This window comes from Papio anubis, chromosome 14 (assembly GCF_008728515.1).
Source record: "Papio anubis isolate 15944 chromosome 14, Panubis1.0, whole genome shotgun sequence".
In the NCBI taxonomy this organism is placed as follows: Eukaryota; Metazoa; Chordata; class Mammalia; order Primates; family Cercopithecidae; genus Papio; species Papio anubis.
Window position 1 is genome coordinate 60,167,823 of NC_044989.1, and position 16,707 is coordinate 60,184,529.

General features: G+C 40.4%; 1 long non-coding RNA gene across 1 annotated transcript in view; it reads right to left on the reverse strand.

The window, feature by feature from the left end:
- Positions 1-16,707, reverse strand: part of LOC108581646 — a 441,215-nt gene that overhangs the window by 144,120 nt on the left and 280,388 nt on the right. The window lies entirely within an intron of this gene.

Below are 16,707 nucleotides of genomic sequence, written 5' to 3' on the forward strand. Positions count from 1 at the left end.
TTGGCACGTTCCCCATTAGTAAGAAAGAGTCTGAGACTGAGGAGGACTGAGCAAGGAACAAATGGGAAAGAGGAGTAAGAGAACAGATTGGGAGCTATTCTCACCACCAAGCTGAAAGAAACCTTGGTCATTTACTCACTCTGGACTATTAAGTAATTTGCTTTGTCTGTCTTTCATGCCTCTAATAAAGTTTAGATATATGAGGTACTGAAAGGAATATTCTAAGGTGATGAAGGCCTGACTGACTCACTGTAGTTTCATGCCATGAAATAGTGGGTGTTGACTACAAAAAAATATAGCACAATTACAAATGCCTATTGCAAACACAGCATTCCTCTCCCACCCAAAAAAACAGCAAAAGATTTGAAAAGGCAACACAAAAGAAGATATATGAATGAAAAAGAAACACGTGAAAAATAGTTTAACATCATTAGCCATTAGAGAAATGCAAATTAAAAACTATGAGATACTACTACATACCTATCAGAGTTATTCACATTAAAAGAAAATTGACAATACAAAATGCTTACAAAGATGGGGAGCAACTGGAACTCTTATACATTTCTGGTGGGAATGCAACATGGTGAAATTGCTTTGAAGTATAACTTGACAGTTTCTTATAAAAAGTTAAATGTACACTTAACAACCAAAAACTTAAATGTATACTTAACCCAGCAGTTGCATACCCAAGGGAATCCCACACCCATGTATTCATACATGAACACCCACAAACTTGTACACAAATATTTAGAGCACCTCCATTTATAATTGCTAAAAGTCAGAAACCACCCAAATGTCCTTTAAGTGGTGGCAAATGGATACACAAATCGCAATACATTCATATAATGCCATATACCTGGGTAAAAAAAAAGAATGACCTCTGTTATACAAAACAATACACAGGAGAGTCAATATCATTTTTCTGGGTGAAAGGAGCCAGACTCAAAAGGACACATACTGTTGATTCCATACTATGTGATTCCATTTATATGACTTGTTCAAAAAGGCAAAATTATAGGGTTAGTAATTAGACCAGTGGCTTCCAGGGGCTGGGGGTGAAGGGAGAGAAACTGACAATAAAGGGAAATGAGACAACTTTTGGGGATGATGGAAATATTCACATCTTAATTGTGTTGAAGTTTACACATCACATAAGTTTATAAAAATTCAGAGAACTGCATAGCTGAAGAGAGTTAATTTTATCATATTTAAATTATATCTTCAAAAAATGCCTACTGCAATATTGATACATTCTCAGGTAAGAGAGGAAATCTAAAGACTACAGATTTTTAAAAATTAATTTTAGCACTCATCATCTTCCCTACTGAAGAAATCGTTAATTTGTTAAGTAGACTATCTTCACCAATGATCTCTCACTGTTGTATCGAAAAATATTTTTGTAGGCCTGAGGACAGAGAAGAGACCAGCGATTCAGGCCCTGGGGGGTAGGACCCTCATTTCAGAACTATCTCTGCTCTATTTGTGTCTCCCATTTTGCCAACGTAGACATCTGGGTAAGTCAGAGATCTCCACTCCCTCCCCAACACAGTCTCTCTCTCCTGATAAAGATTTTATATTTGGGACAATTTAGAAGCCCATAAAATACACACAATCTCTTTGCTCTGGTTTTCCTCTATAGTTACCCAACATGTCAAAGACTCAGAATCAATCCAGATACTTATTAGGCACCTATTATTTGAAATATACTTAAATCCAGAAGCAAATATGGTACCTACTCTTAAAAACCTAGAATTCAATTAGGTAAAGGAAATATGTATATAAAAAGATAAACTACAAATGTAAGGCAGTATACAGAAAGTGTCACTTAATTAGTATAGGCAATTGTTGCTGTTCAAAAAAGAAGGGTTCCAAGAAGATAATTATTCTTATTATCATTTATTGAAAGTCTATTACCTGCCAAGCCTTGGCATTCATCATTCCATTTAATCTTCCTAACAACTCTGAGACTCGAGTTTTTTACTCATTTGCAATTGAGCAAATGGAACCTCAGAAGAAATGAGTAACTTGCTCTTGGTCCGTCCCTCAGCCACTGAGCCAGGATGTCAACTCTGATTGCAAAGCCTGTTGGTTTTCCACTATTCTCAACTGAGTTGGTTGAGGAAAAGTCATGAAAGTGATAGAATTTCAGCTAGAATTTACAGGATATAGGATTCTACAGAGCCAACAATAAGAACAGGTGTGATGGAAAACCTAAGAATTATTAAAGGGGAAATGAAATCAACAAAAATACAATGTCTATTTTGCAACTATTGTTAGATTGCATCCAGTATGTCTTAGCTCCCAAATATTTTATGATAAGTGTAGTGAGTAAACAGCACTCTCCTTTTTATTTATATCTAGCCTCTAAATCAGGTCAAAACATTTCAAAAATTGAGACCTCTCCTGTTGAAATGAATTTTCCATGTTAGGAATTTTCTTCAGGGAGGTGATGGTGGCAAATTCATTCAAGTTGGCTTAGGTGTGTTATTCCCTACTATGAACCTCTCAGCTTGCTCCCAGAAGACAGAGAAATGCAATAAGACCTACCACAAACTACAAATAAAAATACCCATATCTTTTATCCCTGAGTTATAGCTTTAAGATTAGCCATTTAAAATCAGAATTATCTAATGCAACCTAGGGCCTTTTCTTGAAGGTTCACACTTCTGTTTTGCACAAAGAGAAGGGCTTTCTTTTATACACCCATGTCCCAAAACCATCTCAATCTTCTGATGTTCACATAACATTGAGGTAGGTCATGAAAAATTTTGAAGGCATACATTGTAGCCCACGAAAAAAATAATTTTTAAAATGTACACTTTAGGCCAATCATGAAAATTTTCAACTTATTTAACCAAGTAGTTACAGTTTCCTAAGGCTCTAGAAATCAGTATCTTTTTAATTTTTTAAAATAAATGGCCAGATAGTAAATATTTTCAACTCTGCAGACCATAACTGAGTTGTAGCACAAAAGCAATACTTAAATGAATGGGTGTGGCTGTGTTCCAGTAAAACTTTATTTATAAAAGCAGTATCTCCCGCTCTAGGCTGAGTAGCTATTTTGGAGATGATGAGCTATGTAGGTGAACAAGCAGGACCTCAGAAATTCTAAGAGTTGCAATCCATGCAAGGATATTACTTACAGTTTTAGCTCACAGACTAGCCATGCTGCCTACTCATTCTTATCTACCACGTCCTCCACTCCCAGTTTAGTCTCTTTACTTGACTAGCACTTAAACTGCTCATGGATTCCCATTAGCAGTTATGGCAAAGGCAGTGGATTTATTAACTCTTTTTCCTCACTCGATATCCACATTTATAACAAGGTGTGTGCTGGAGAACACAGAGCAAGATCAACCACCAGAATGAAATGGGGGGGGTGCACAATGTTGCTTACTCAATTCTCTTTATTCTCCCTCCTTCATTTATGATCATTTGTTTGTCTTCTCTCCCTCTCCCCTTCCCTTTCCTGCTCTCTTTTTCTCTCCCTCTCCCTCTCTCTCCTCCACACTCTGATTTTCATTTTGCTGGGACCCAAAACAACGTATGTTCCCTTGGCCCCATATTAAATACATGGTTCAGTTGATTATGGCCAGGTGAAGGCAGAATTACTTTCCAAGAAGTAGAAACGGGCAGGAAAGAAAGACTTAAATCTTCAAAGAAGGCTTTCCTCTCCATTCAGACTCCGAGACTCACCAAAGACATCGTCAATCAGCAACTGGTTTTAAAATTCTCTTCAAAGTGTTTTACTAGTTCACTTTACTTGGCATTTTTATCACTATCTATATCTGTAAAGTAGTGATATAATTAGTAAAGCTATTAATGTTTCTTTTGCTTAGTATTACCAATGCTACAAATCTCAATAAATCTAGCTTATAGCAAAATAAATAATGATGATAACACTGTCAAGCATCAATATAATTGCTGGATGGCTTTGTGTAAACCAAACAATATTAGCCCTCTTAAACAACTTAATCTGGGCTACTTAACACCCTCCCTGTAAACTGTTCATGCTGCCCAAAAGGAAACCATGAATAAGGACTCCATAATTCCCCTTATTTTGCATGGCACAGGGCAGCAGAGGAGGCCCAAGCCTTCTGATTGGTCCTCAACATATTGCTTCAGTAGAATGAGATTCATTTCATTAGGTCAGAATAAACATAATGAATTTCTATATCTGTGCTATTGCTAAAACTAAGGTGTTTGAAGTTCCTGGACACTCAGTTATGGATACATCTGGACACTCACTGGGCTGTTAAAATTTTCCACTCCAACAAAGGAAGGATTCGTTCTGACCAACATAGAACCCTAGTTTTCAGCAGGGTTTGCCTAAATAAAAGCCCAACAATCTGAGGTCAGAGCCCTTTTCTTAGGATGAGGAAAACTCCATTAGTTTCACTATCTGGTTCAAACTCCACTACCTACCTATACACAGAAGCAGGGAATGTAATCTTATCTACAGGCTTTTCCTAGCATTCCTGTTTTCAGTAACCCGAAAGGATTAAAATGAACAGCCTGCGCACTGGTCCTGAGTAATGGGCCTTCAAAAACCAAAGTATTAGACAAATATATCAGCTATGAGATATAATACCAAGGGCTAGTTCCACAGGATCAGCATTTTTAACTTTCATTCGAAAGTGACTGGATGATAAGAGGATACAATTCGTATTTTGATTTCAGGGTGAGAAGATCTTTTTAATAAAACAGTTTTACTATGTAGCTATATATCATTTCTTACCAAAATGCAAAACAAAGCCTGCATCTTTTATTTATTTTTTTTCCTCTCCAAAACATCTATAATGATAGATTTCCATTGTATTTTTTTATTCCTCGAATGAATTTTTCAAGCCAAACTTTCATTGCTGCTGTTGTTGTTGATGGCGCCAAAAGGTTTCAGGGAATCTTTCTTCACGCAGAAAGCAGCTTGCAGACCCAGACAGAGATGGAAAGGAAGTTGTTTGGGTGAATAATGAGAGCTGAGCCGGAGCCTCCCATGGTGGCATGTGTGAGGCCAGCTGAATAGGATAGCACTTTGTGTGTTCAAAAGGCAGTCTCTTTTTCTATTATCCTTGGCCTGTTGCACTGGCCTGCTAATGAGTGGACACGCATTACCATTCATTAGCATTTTTATGGCACTTTATATTTGCAGTGCACATTACAAATTGTATTTGTTAACCTCACAACATTCCTTGTGAGATCATCACCATCGATTCACTTTTACAGAGCAGCCTATGTTTAAGGGGCCATGAGTGTATGAGCAAAATTAAGAACAGGAAAACGACACAGAGTTTTGGATCCAATTCTAACAAGGACATCAAAGGATATTTAGGTGGAGGAGGATATTCTTGATGGCGACTCCAGCTCCCCATGGTTTCGCTTATTTGTCTTTTTTTATCTATTGCCTGCAAGTTAATTCAAACCCCCTTGAACTTCATCATTGTTGAACTTATTACATGATAAACAAGACTCATACCTGTTTTATTTATTTGTAAAGTTTTTTTTTCTTATTTTCTTAGAACTGGCTCTTTTACATTTCAATGTGCAGCCAGTCTTTCTATCAAGCATGATGAAGAGCATACGTTTACTTTCCATAATCTTACGCATTTTCTAGATTATATTATCTCTCTGGTTTGGTCTTTCTAGAATCAAGTCTTTCTAAAACACTAGAATCTGTGCATTTTGCCCCCTCGTTAGCTTTAGTCAGCTTTCCTAAGTTTTCTTCTGCACCTACTGTATTGATAATGTGGATTTCAGGTTTGGGCACAACATTTTTTAAAGTTTATCATTATTCCTCCAAGTTCCCAGTGATGGAGAGACAAGGCCCAGCAGGTGAAAAAATAGTGGTCAAGGCCAAAGCTAAATTAATGGTAGAGCTTTGGGTGAATCTTCATCAGTTGGACAATCTCATTGACCTAAAAGGAAAAGTCCAATTTCTAAAAACTGTTAGGGAGTAACTGTGAGACAAGAGTTTGCTTGTCTCAAACTTCTTCATTAAAGGAACTGTGGAGATAGATGGAGGACAGAGCATAGGGAGAGAGCCAGGCAGAGATAGCCCAGGAATGCCCTTGCAAATGTGTGACACCCTCACAGAGCTGCCAGACCTCCCGGCAGAGGTGCACACGGGCACAGCGTTCAGAGCTGCCAATCTCATCTAAATAGCTTGCACAGATTCAGGAAGATTCCCTAAATCACAGCACCATTTGTCAAATGCCTACTACATGCATTGTTTTTTTCATTTTGAAATAATTTCAGATTTCAAAATGTAATAAAACTGGCACAAAGAATTCATATAAACCCTTCACCCAGATTCATAAACTATTAACATTCTTCTTATTGAAACTAGATTATAATAGCATGTAAAGGGCCTATTTTCAAATTTTGCCAATTTTCCTATTAAAGTCCACATTTTTTCTGATCTGGTTTCCAATCCTGAATTGGAATTTGCATTTAGACTGTTTCTCAGTCTTTCTTTTATCTCTCATGACCTTGATATTTTCAAAGAGTACAGGTCAGTGGTTTTAAAAATGTCCCCCAATTTGGGTTTGTCTGATGTTTCCTTATGATTAAATTCAGGTTATGCATTTTAGCTAGAACGTTACAACGTGGTATTGTGTCCTTCTCAGTGCATCATATCAGGAGGCATGTAATTGTGATTTGCCCATCATTAGTGACAATTTGATCACTTGACAAAGGTGGTATTTGTCAGGTTTCACCACTGTAAAATTTCTATTTTTTTCATTTGTAATTTATATGTGCCTTAGGGAGATACTTTTTTTTTTTTTTTTTTTTTTTTTTTGAGACGGAGTCTCGCTCTGTAGCCCAGGCTGGAGTGCAGTGGCCGGATCTCAGCTCACTGCAAGCTCCGCCTCCCGGGTTCACGCCATTCTCCGGCCTCAGCCTCCCGAGTAGCTGGGACTACAGGCGCCCGCCATCTCGCCCGGCTAGTTTTTGTATTTCTTAGTAGAGACGGGGTTTCACTGTGTTCGCCAGGATGGTCTCGATCTCCTGACCTCGTGATCCGCCCATCTCGGCCTCCCAAAGTGCTGGGATTACAGGCTTGAGCCACCGCGCCCGGCCGGGAGATACTTTGAGACTATATAAATATCTTATTCTTCATCATTCTTTCACATACTAATTTTAGCAAACTTTGCAGATTTTTTATATGCCAGCATTTTGCTAAGCATTTTCCCTGTGTTATTTTAATTTTCATATCTTCTCTATATGTTATAATTACTAGCTTCATTTTATCATTGAGGAATCTAAGGTTCATCAGAGTGATTAAGCAACTTGACCTGGACATATAGATACTGTGATAGAGCCAGGATTTGAACCTAAATCTTACTCTATTACTCTTACAAATGAGAGGAGAGGCATTTCAGCATCTAGCATCTCCATTACATATGGCCCCTGGGCTATTCTATTCTGCTACCAAGGGTGTATCACTACTTAGAAGCATACAAGTGCAATATCAGTGACACAATTATTGACATGCCAAACCAAAACAGAAAGTGGGGAGGATGTTGTAAAGAGAACACAGGGAAGCTATGCTCATGCTTAATTTAACTGGAATTGACACATTTATCATTTCTTTCTTTTTTTTATGTCTCCCTTTATTCTTTCTAATTTTTTGTTTTTATTGTTTTAATTTGAGCATAACCCTGTAATCAGCATGGTGCAAAGCAAGTTAATAAAAATGGCCCAACTCCTGGGAGTTTGACATTTAAATTAATCAAGCCATGGCCAGGCTCGGTGACTCACACCTATAATCCCAGCACTTTGGAAGGCTGAGGCGAGTAGATCACTTGAGCTCAGGAGTTCAAGTCCAGCCCGGCTAACATGGCAAAACCCCGTCTCTAGTAAAAATACAAAAGTTAGCCAGGCATGGTGGTGGGCACCTGTAATCCCAGCTACTCGGAAGGCTGAGGCACGAGAATTGCTTGAACCTGGGAGGCGGAGGTTGCAATGAGCTGAGATTGTGCCACTGCACACCAGCCTGAATGACAAAGACTACATCTCAAAAAATAAATGCATCAATTAAAAAAAAATTAGGCTGGGCGTGGGGGCTCACACCTGAAATCCCAGCACTTTGGGAGGTTAAGGCAGGTGGATCACCTGGAGGTCAGGAGTTCGAGACCAGCCTGGTCAACATGGTGAAACCCTGTTTTTACTAAAAATACAAAAAAAAAAAAAAAATTAACTGGGTATGGTGGCGTGTGCCTATAAGTAATCCCAGCTACTCGGGAGGCTGGGGCAGGAGAGTCACTTAGAACCCAGGAGGCAGAGGTTGCAGTGAGCCAAGATTGTGTCATTGCACTACAGCCTGGGTGACAGAGACTCTGTTTCAATAAAATAAAATAAAATAAAAATAATTAATCGAGGCCAATGAGTTACGACATAAAGTTTGTCTGCAGTTAAACTGGCAGACAAACCCCAAGAAGGAGTTAATGTCCCGAGGCCCAGTGGATAAACAAAGTCTTAAGAGAGATTTTGGCCATTGTATGTTTAACCAGAGTGAGGTCATGAGAAAACTGTCTTCTCATTAAACAATTTCAGTTTACACTATTTTATTGAGTTCATAAATTCTATAAGAGCAGAGACCATGTCTAGCTTGTCCATCAGTGTATTCCCCAAACCTAGTACAGTGCCTGACTCACAGGCTTAAATATTTGTTGAATTGAATGTTCTGGTCAAATGTTTCAAAGTGTGTTCTAAAGCAGAATATGTGGTGACAGTGAGGGTTCTGGGGAAGCTGGGAAGGTTTGAGTAGTGAGTCAACTTCACGAATATATTTCTAAGAATAGGTACATTGGGCCTAGGACCAATAAACATTTCATCTTGCTTTGATTCTATACATTCCCATATCTCTGGTCTTCAAGAGAAAAAAGTTACCCAGGGTGACAAATCCCGTTGTTGCGATTTTGTTATGTTAAGTTACTTAAACTGCTTATGAGCCACCAGCACTAACATAGAAACCAGTACCTCACTTCCCTGAAATATTTCCATTGCCACCCCCTAGCCCCATATTAGACTCTTCCACTTGTAAGTTACAAAAGTTAAGTCAGCAGAGAAAAAAGAAATTATTAACCCACATAATTGGCTTTAAGACACAGCTAGACACAGAAGTCCAAATGAGGTCACCAAATGATGTCTCTTTCTCTTGCCAACTCTTAGCTCTGCTTATCTCTGTTCAGTTCAAACTGGGTCTCCTCACACGAGGTAGGAGAGCTGTTAACACTCTCTCCCTCACACATGTCCAGCCTGGCAAGCCCCCCAAAAAGAACAAGTCTTCCCTATAGCTCTGTTGAGAAAGTCTTAGGATGACCGTGATTGGCCACATTGGGTCAGGTGCCCATCCTTGGACCAATCAATATAGCCAAAGTGGTGAAATACTCTGACTGGCTACATCTTGGTCACATGCCCAGCCCTGTGATGAAGTCAATCCAGGTGAATCAATCATATGGAATGGACTATCCCACAGGAAAAGGAATTCTGTTGCCAGAAGTGAACAAGAAGTAATCATCAACAGTCAAAAGTACCAGATGTCCATTAGAGCCTACATATCACATTAGCAGAGAATCTAGTGCTCCTGCTCTCATCAGAGAGCCCTGTCCTGGCACCACAAATACTTTCTTCTCTGACCTTCAGTGGTGTTAAATCCCCAGTCAGGTACTGCCCTACGCAGTTCTATAATAATTGGGCATGGTGTTTCTAATAAGAAGACAAGCTCCTGGAGGACAGAAATCTTTCTTGTCCTAGACAGCCCTCCTTAAAGCCTGGCAAGGACACACAGCAGGCTCCACAATGACTGCTAAAATTATGAACCAGAACTTTTTGTATCACGTCAACTCATCTCAGGCCTCCTTGTTGACCATCTATGTGAACATTAGTCCAATTTAGGCTTCTTCACATAGTGGAGACCTGAACTCAAAACAGCATGGCAGGCAAGAGCTTATTTTTATTTGGGATCCCCAAAAAGGAGATTTGTGTGGGTACTTCAGGCCAAGATTATGCCTGACCCCCAAAAGTCCTTCTTTCACAAGTTAGCAAAGACTTTCCAAATGAGAAAACTTAGAAGAAATTTCAAATGTGATTTTAGCCCCTGCCACTGACGAAGAGGAACTGTCATGTGAGAAGTGAAAAAGAGAGAGAGAAAGCCTTCAGTCCTGTAATTCTGGCCCCACTCCTGCTTTCTGCTATAGAAGTTGGCTTCCATGGGCCCGTTGACCTTGTCCTGGGAGACTGGTCACGTGGAGCTCAAGTTATCAGACATCACTTGCCTGGGTACATGCTTCTGACTTTTGTCTGTGTTTCTATTACACAAATGCCAGCAATTCTGTCTTTGCAAGATTGAATTGAAGATTGAGCTGCCTGAAAACTCGAAGAGTGGAGCCTCGCCTTCCCCTCTGCTCCAGCGGAGACCCAGTGCTGATCTCCAGCACATCCCTAACTGCATATGGTTCCCACAAGCAGATCTGGAGGAGATTTATGTTTATCCACGTTCTCATGCCCGCTGGCCTTCTGAATCAAAGGTGGAGTTATAAACCAAATAAATTTACTGCAAGACTCTAGTATGTGCTTGTGAAGCTGATGCATTTCGCTCCTTTTTAATAAGGTTAAAAATAGTTACAAATGGAGCATTGGAATAAGGGCTTGAAAGAGCTCTGTGGTGCATCTGTGACTTAGGCCTGGCCAACATTTTACAGCCCTGCCTATTAAAAATCTCAGACCGTAGTTGCTCCTGCTCCTCATCCTCAGCAGGCACACTAACAGTGCAGCCTGTGGACCACTTGACATTTTCATCCCTGGCGTCTGTGTCCCAGAACAATTGATGGGGCCAGCCAGCCTCTGCTTACAATTAGGGGAGACCATTCAAACTACCTGTTGACTTGCTGCACATTAAGGGCAGCCAGCTGATATAAAAAAAACTTTGGCAAAAGAGGAAAGCAAAACTTTACCTAGGGTCCAACTTTGAGATGCCCAGAAAAAAACTCACTGAAGGGGCAAGTCCATATGGCTGCTACCATCCTCATTTTTGGCCAAATGGAGGGAGAAAAGCAAACTAAACCCATAAAGTCTAAGACTAGGAAGGAGAAACTGAGTTAGGATAAGATCCCATTCTTCAGTGCTCTGCCCCGGTCAGAGTCATACTCCATCTACCTACTGAGCAACCCTGTGCGCTTCTAAGTAGAAAGCAGCAGCAAAAGCTCCATGCCTCCTGCTGCAACCTAAATGGTGATGTGATTATAAAACCTCAGATCAAAGGATCGAAAGGATCCTGGCCAAATGCCAGGGAGAGTCATGGCTCCTGATAGAACTAAATCAGGTCCAATCTGGATCTGAGAATAATAAAGCAATTAACCACGAAGTGACAGAAGCTGAATTTCACAGTAAAAGCAGTGCTAACCAGCCATTTAGCATCACGAGAACAAGACCCCTTTCTTCAGCCACCTGCGGTCACCACCCCACCCCCTACTCTGTAACTCCCTCCCCCCTTGCAACTCCTTGAAAGGGAAAGATTAAGCCCAGGCCTGCACTAACAGGCAGACAGGGGTGGGGGCAATGGACAGACCCCTCATTCAGAGGCCTCCAGAGGACACTTTGACTTGGCTCAGAAAAAAAGAGCTCGCTAACTACTCAGAACTTTTCAAAACAAGGCTCTGACTACTTAGTTAATTGGCAGAGATGAAAGGCAAGGATGCAATGAGAAACGGTGGTGTTATCAAAAATGAAGGAGAAAAAATCTGAATAGTAATTTCGGCCTCCATCACTAAAGAATCTCAGAAGACATTAAAAACTGGGTTTTTGAAAATCACATTTAAACTCACCAGTCTATGTTGATATAACCTTGAAGGTCAGGCCATCCTTGCTTGCTTTATCCTTGAGTCATACACAGTCATGCACACAAAGAGTATTGCTAAAATATTTTAGGAGTGGGCCCTGGCTTTCGCACCTGCTTTGGCCAGGCAGTAGAATATATGGTCTGTAGGGCCACTTATTGACAAGAACTACCTTCATGACTAGCTACAATGGGCAGATTGAAGATGGAATTTTAGAATTGTAGAGCTTGTTTTTGAGTCCTTTGATCAATCGGTTTACACACCAAGGTTTTTTTCCCTCATTCCTTCCCTGGGAGAATCCTAAAAGAGGAGATGATGCCGGGCGCGGTGGCTCAAGCCTGTAATCCCAGCACTTTGGGAGGCCGAGACGGGCGGATCACGAGGTCAGGAGTTCGAGACCATCCTGGCTAACACGGTGAAACCCCGTCTCTACTAAAAAATACAAAAAAACTAGCCGGGCGAGGTGGTGGGCGCCTGTAGTCCCAGCTACTCGGGAGGCTGAGGCAGGAGAATGGTGTAAAAACCCGGGAGGCGGAGCTTGCAATGAGCTGAGATCCGGCCACTGCACTCCAGCCTGGGCGACACAGCGAGACTCCGTCTCAAAAAAAAAAAAAAAAAAAAAAAGAGGAGATGATAAAATATAAAGGAAACGAAATGAAAGAGCAATTCTCTAAAGATAGTTCTAGACAGATATATAGTACACCTGCATATGTATATGTAATAGAATAATAAGAATATTTGCTTCTAGATAATTGCTATATTATTGATACCTTTCAATACTCAACATGTTTATATCATCTGCCAAGGTCCTGTGAAACAGAATTCACAGTTTCTTGAAGAAAAAAAAGAAAGAAATCCCTTCCACTCTCCTTTTTAGAGAAAACCACATATACAAATCTATTTGAAAAGGTTACAGAAACAAGATAAATTGGGTAACCCATGTAGTAACTCTTGAGGACAGGAGCAGCATACAAAAGGAAGGCAAGCTTTAATCAGTAGATTCCCTTTCTGAGCTGCATTTGCAGCACTGTGATCCACTCTTTGGTCACCCCACATGTAATGCAATTCTCTCCACAGCATGGAAGAGCCAAGATCTCCTGCAGGTTGGGATGATGACTCTTACTTGAGTCAACGTTTACTTTATCAAGGAAAACAAATTTTAAAAACTGGGAACAGGCTATTAACCCAACAGGTTTGTCAGTCAGATTAAATAAAAGCCCCAAATGGAGAAATTACCTCTCCTCTCTAATCAATATCATTGACCATAAATGGAGTCAAGCTGAGTACTTAAACTTTTCCCATCCATGAAAAGAAAAATATGCACATGCATGTGCACACGCATGCATACACATTTAACCTGTTGTTTTTATGACTGTATTTTAAAGCACTGAGAATAGGGGTTTATAATGGAAACACCGACAGACCCCCAACTAGAGCGGAGTTAGCAGGCACCACCACAATAATCATTTAAGCTTTTTTTTTTTTTTTTTTTTTTTTAAAGAAATGATCAGCAGCCCAACCAATGAGAACAGAGTAAATATGACTGGCATCTTAATGACCTTTGAGCATTAGCAGATGGCCTTTTTATGATCACAGATTAGCAGTACATGGTCGTTTGTTAATGACTGATAACAGGTGCCAGTGGTCCCTTACACTTCTTTTTGTGTTTGTTCCTTTACCTTTTCAGAGTAGGCAACGGGGTTCATTTCTCAGTGAATCTGCTTTCTCTGTGCCATCTTTTGTTTTTCTTTTGGCTGCAACACAGCCCTCATCCCCCCGCACCCAAAAGAGAATGCAACCCCTTCAGTCTCAGTCTCTCTCTCTCTCTCTCTTTCTCTCTCTCTCTCTTTCTCTCTCTTTCTCTCTCTCTCTCTTTCTTTCTCTTCTCTCTCCTCTATCTCCCTCTCCCTCTCCCATTGTCTCTCTCTAGAAACACTCGCCTCTGAATCCTACTGCCTAATTCTTGTAGTTTTTCAACCATATAACTCCAGTAGCAAAGGAAAGACCACTATAAACCAGGCTTACTTTACAAGAGGATGCCTGGTACCATCCATGTAAATGACAAAAAAATCACAGCTGTGGATTCATCCAAAGTGAATTAAATGAATCAGTCAGAACTGGGAAAGTCATACCAACCCTTCCCTTCTGCCATTTACAGCATCCAATCCATGTCACCTGAAAGAACACATCTTCCTCTGCAAGCTCCTCACCGTCAGGACCACTTTCCTCTTTCTGCCCACCTCTCACCTTCTAGTTCTTTCATCCCCAAGAATCAAATCAGTTGGGTGGAGCTAGTGTCCAATTTATGTAAGCGATTTTTCCACCCATGTTTGGGTAAATATTCCCTTGGCCTAGTTTATTCCATTATTGGAGCAATTGAGGAGGGCACCAGGATGCAGAGTAATTACCAAATTGGTTTATCTGTGTTCATCTCTGTGGGTGGGGAAAGAAAACTCTTACAATTAACCTCAGATGCTGACTGCCTCCAGGTCCCTGGGGCTGCAATCTCCAGTGAAACCAATGAAGCCTGCCTGAAAGTTGGAGCAGAAGCAGAACTCATAACACTCACAGAACATGTGAACTGGGCTGCCTCCAACCTGGAGGATGAAGCCCTCTTTTCCCAAACCCAGGCACCAAGGAGAAAGTGGAGGCAGAGCCCTGTACATGCTGCCTGAAGTGTGTGCATAGGGGCGGCCCTTTTGGGAAAAAGAATTAAAAAGTTGCATTTCAGAATGTAAACTGAATATACATCATCAGAAAACAAGTTGTTTTCCAAGGCAGACACATTTTTTGTCTTTTCTAAAATATTGTAAGATATGTGTCTGTTACAACTACCTTACAAAATACAACTCAGGAAATTAGAGGCATCTTATTTAAAAAAATAGTTCTGATCTAGGCTTTCCAGTCTAAAAAATATATTAGAGATCCCCCAAAAGGACAGATTTGTCACAGAAATGAACAGAAATATAGACATTTTTAGGACTTTTTTTGTATAGGTTGAGGAACTTTTCTATTTTGACACAATTGTTTATTTAAAAAATCGTATTTTCAGATCTGAAAAGCTGTGTGTTTCTCAAGTAAATATTACATCAGTGGGGATATCTATTGCCATTTAAGGACTAATTACTTGGAGCCAGGGAAGAGGATTAAATGACTGAAGAAGTCAAGTCACAAAGTAAGTGTAGAAGTTGGCTTATATGGCCGGGCGCAGTGGCTCACGCCTGTAATCCCAGCACTTTGGAAGGCTGAGGCAGGTGGATCATGAGGTCAGGAGATCAAGACTTTCCTGGCCAACATGGTGAAACCCCATAGCTACTAAAAATACCAAAATTAGCCAGGCGTGGTGGCGTGTGCCTGTAGTCCCAGCTACTCAGGAGGCTGAGGCAGGAGAATCACTTGAAACCCGGGAGGCATAGGTTGCGGTGAGCCAAGATCGTGCCATTGCACTCCACCCTGGGTGACAGAGTGAGATTCTGCCTCAAAAAGAAAAAAAAAAAGAAGAAGAAGAAGAAAGAAAGAGAAAAAGAAGTTGGCTTGTACTAGAAAAGCGTGAGTCTACCACGGTCCTAAGGCCTCTTGCTGCACAGCCTCCCTGAGCTCCCAGAGGTGATGGTTCTCTGGACTCCTGGTCCGGTTTCAAGATCCCTGGTCTGCACTCAAAGCTTTGTCTTTGCCCATCCCCTCATGCTGTGGCTCTGAGGTGTAAAACCAATTAAGAAAATGAATCCCAAGATGCTGAATTTTGAGACCATGTTGGGCAATTTTTTGTTCTCCATTTCATATGTGAGAGAACAAAACAGAAAGAGAAGAAAGGAAGTCCACACTTAGCTCGCAGGAGCACTGTTACAAAGGACAACTAATAGTGGAGACATAAACCCAGCTTTCTTTAAACCAAGCTAGTCCAACCCACAGCCCACAGGCCGCATGCAGCCCAGGATGCCTTTGAATGCAACCCAATACAAATTCATAAACTTTCTTAAAACATGATGAGATATTTTTGCATTTTTGTTTATTTAACTCATCAGCTATCGTTAGTGTATTTTATGTGTGGCCCAAGACAATTCTTCTTCCAATGTGGCCCAGGGAAGCCAAAAGATTGAACACTCTTGCATCTAAACCTAGATGCTGTCTAAGTAACAGTGACTTCATCCACGTACAAAATCGACCACGTACAAAATAAGGAGGAAAATGCATAACAGTTGAAGTGAGGCTTAAAGAGTTCTCCCAACTCTGGAAATCTTATTTGGAGAAAAGATACGGCTGTATCTCCCCATGCCTATCAGTTCTTTAGCAATCAAACAGAAACAGATTATCTTCCACCTGGACTCTGCTGTCAGAAAGCCCTAATTTTAAACTGCTAATATATAAATACCCTTCCCTGGCCTGAGTCAAATCCAGGCCTCATTTTTGTATCACACATAGTTAAAAAGATAAAATGAAAAATCCATTACTAATTAGACTGTTAAATTAAACTGCTTTAACTTTATTTTATGAGAGGCATAAAGTACATAAAGGGAAGACACAGAGTGGTACCGATGACCTTTAGCGACGACTTGTGGCCCACCCTGATGCTTTTTGAACCACTTGCCTGAAAACTCCTGGGTTTCTTAACACCTTATATTCCCTCTCTACCACTTTGAAACCTGAAGGATTTATTTTTAACAGTCCCTCACCCACATAATGACTTTAAAATTCTTTAGGTTCATTCCTTAAAATATAGCTGGGAATTAAGAAATAATGTCAATTAACAGTTGAAGCTCAGAGGCACTAATGGAGTTAGCTAACCATTTTCTTCTGGAAAGCTGCCGTAGGTACATAGAAGAATCCAATCATCCTGAAATTTCTGTGCTCTAGTGAAGAGTCAGCAAAC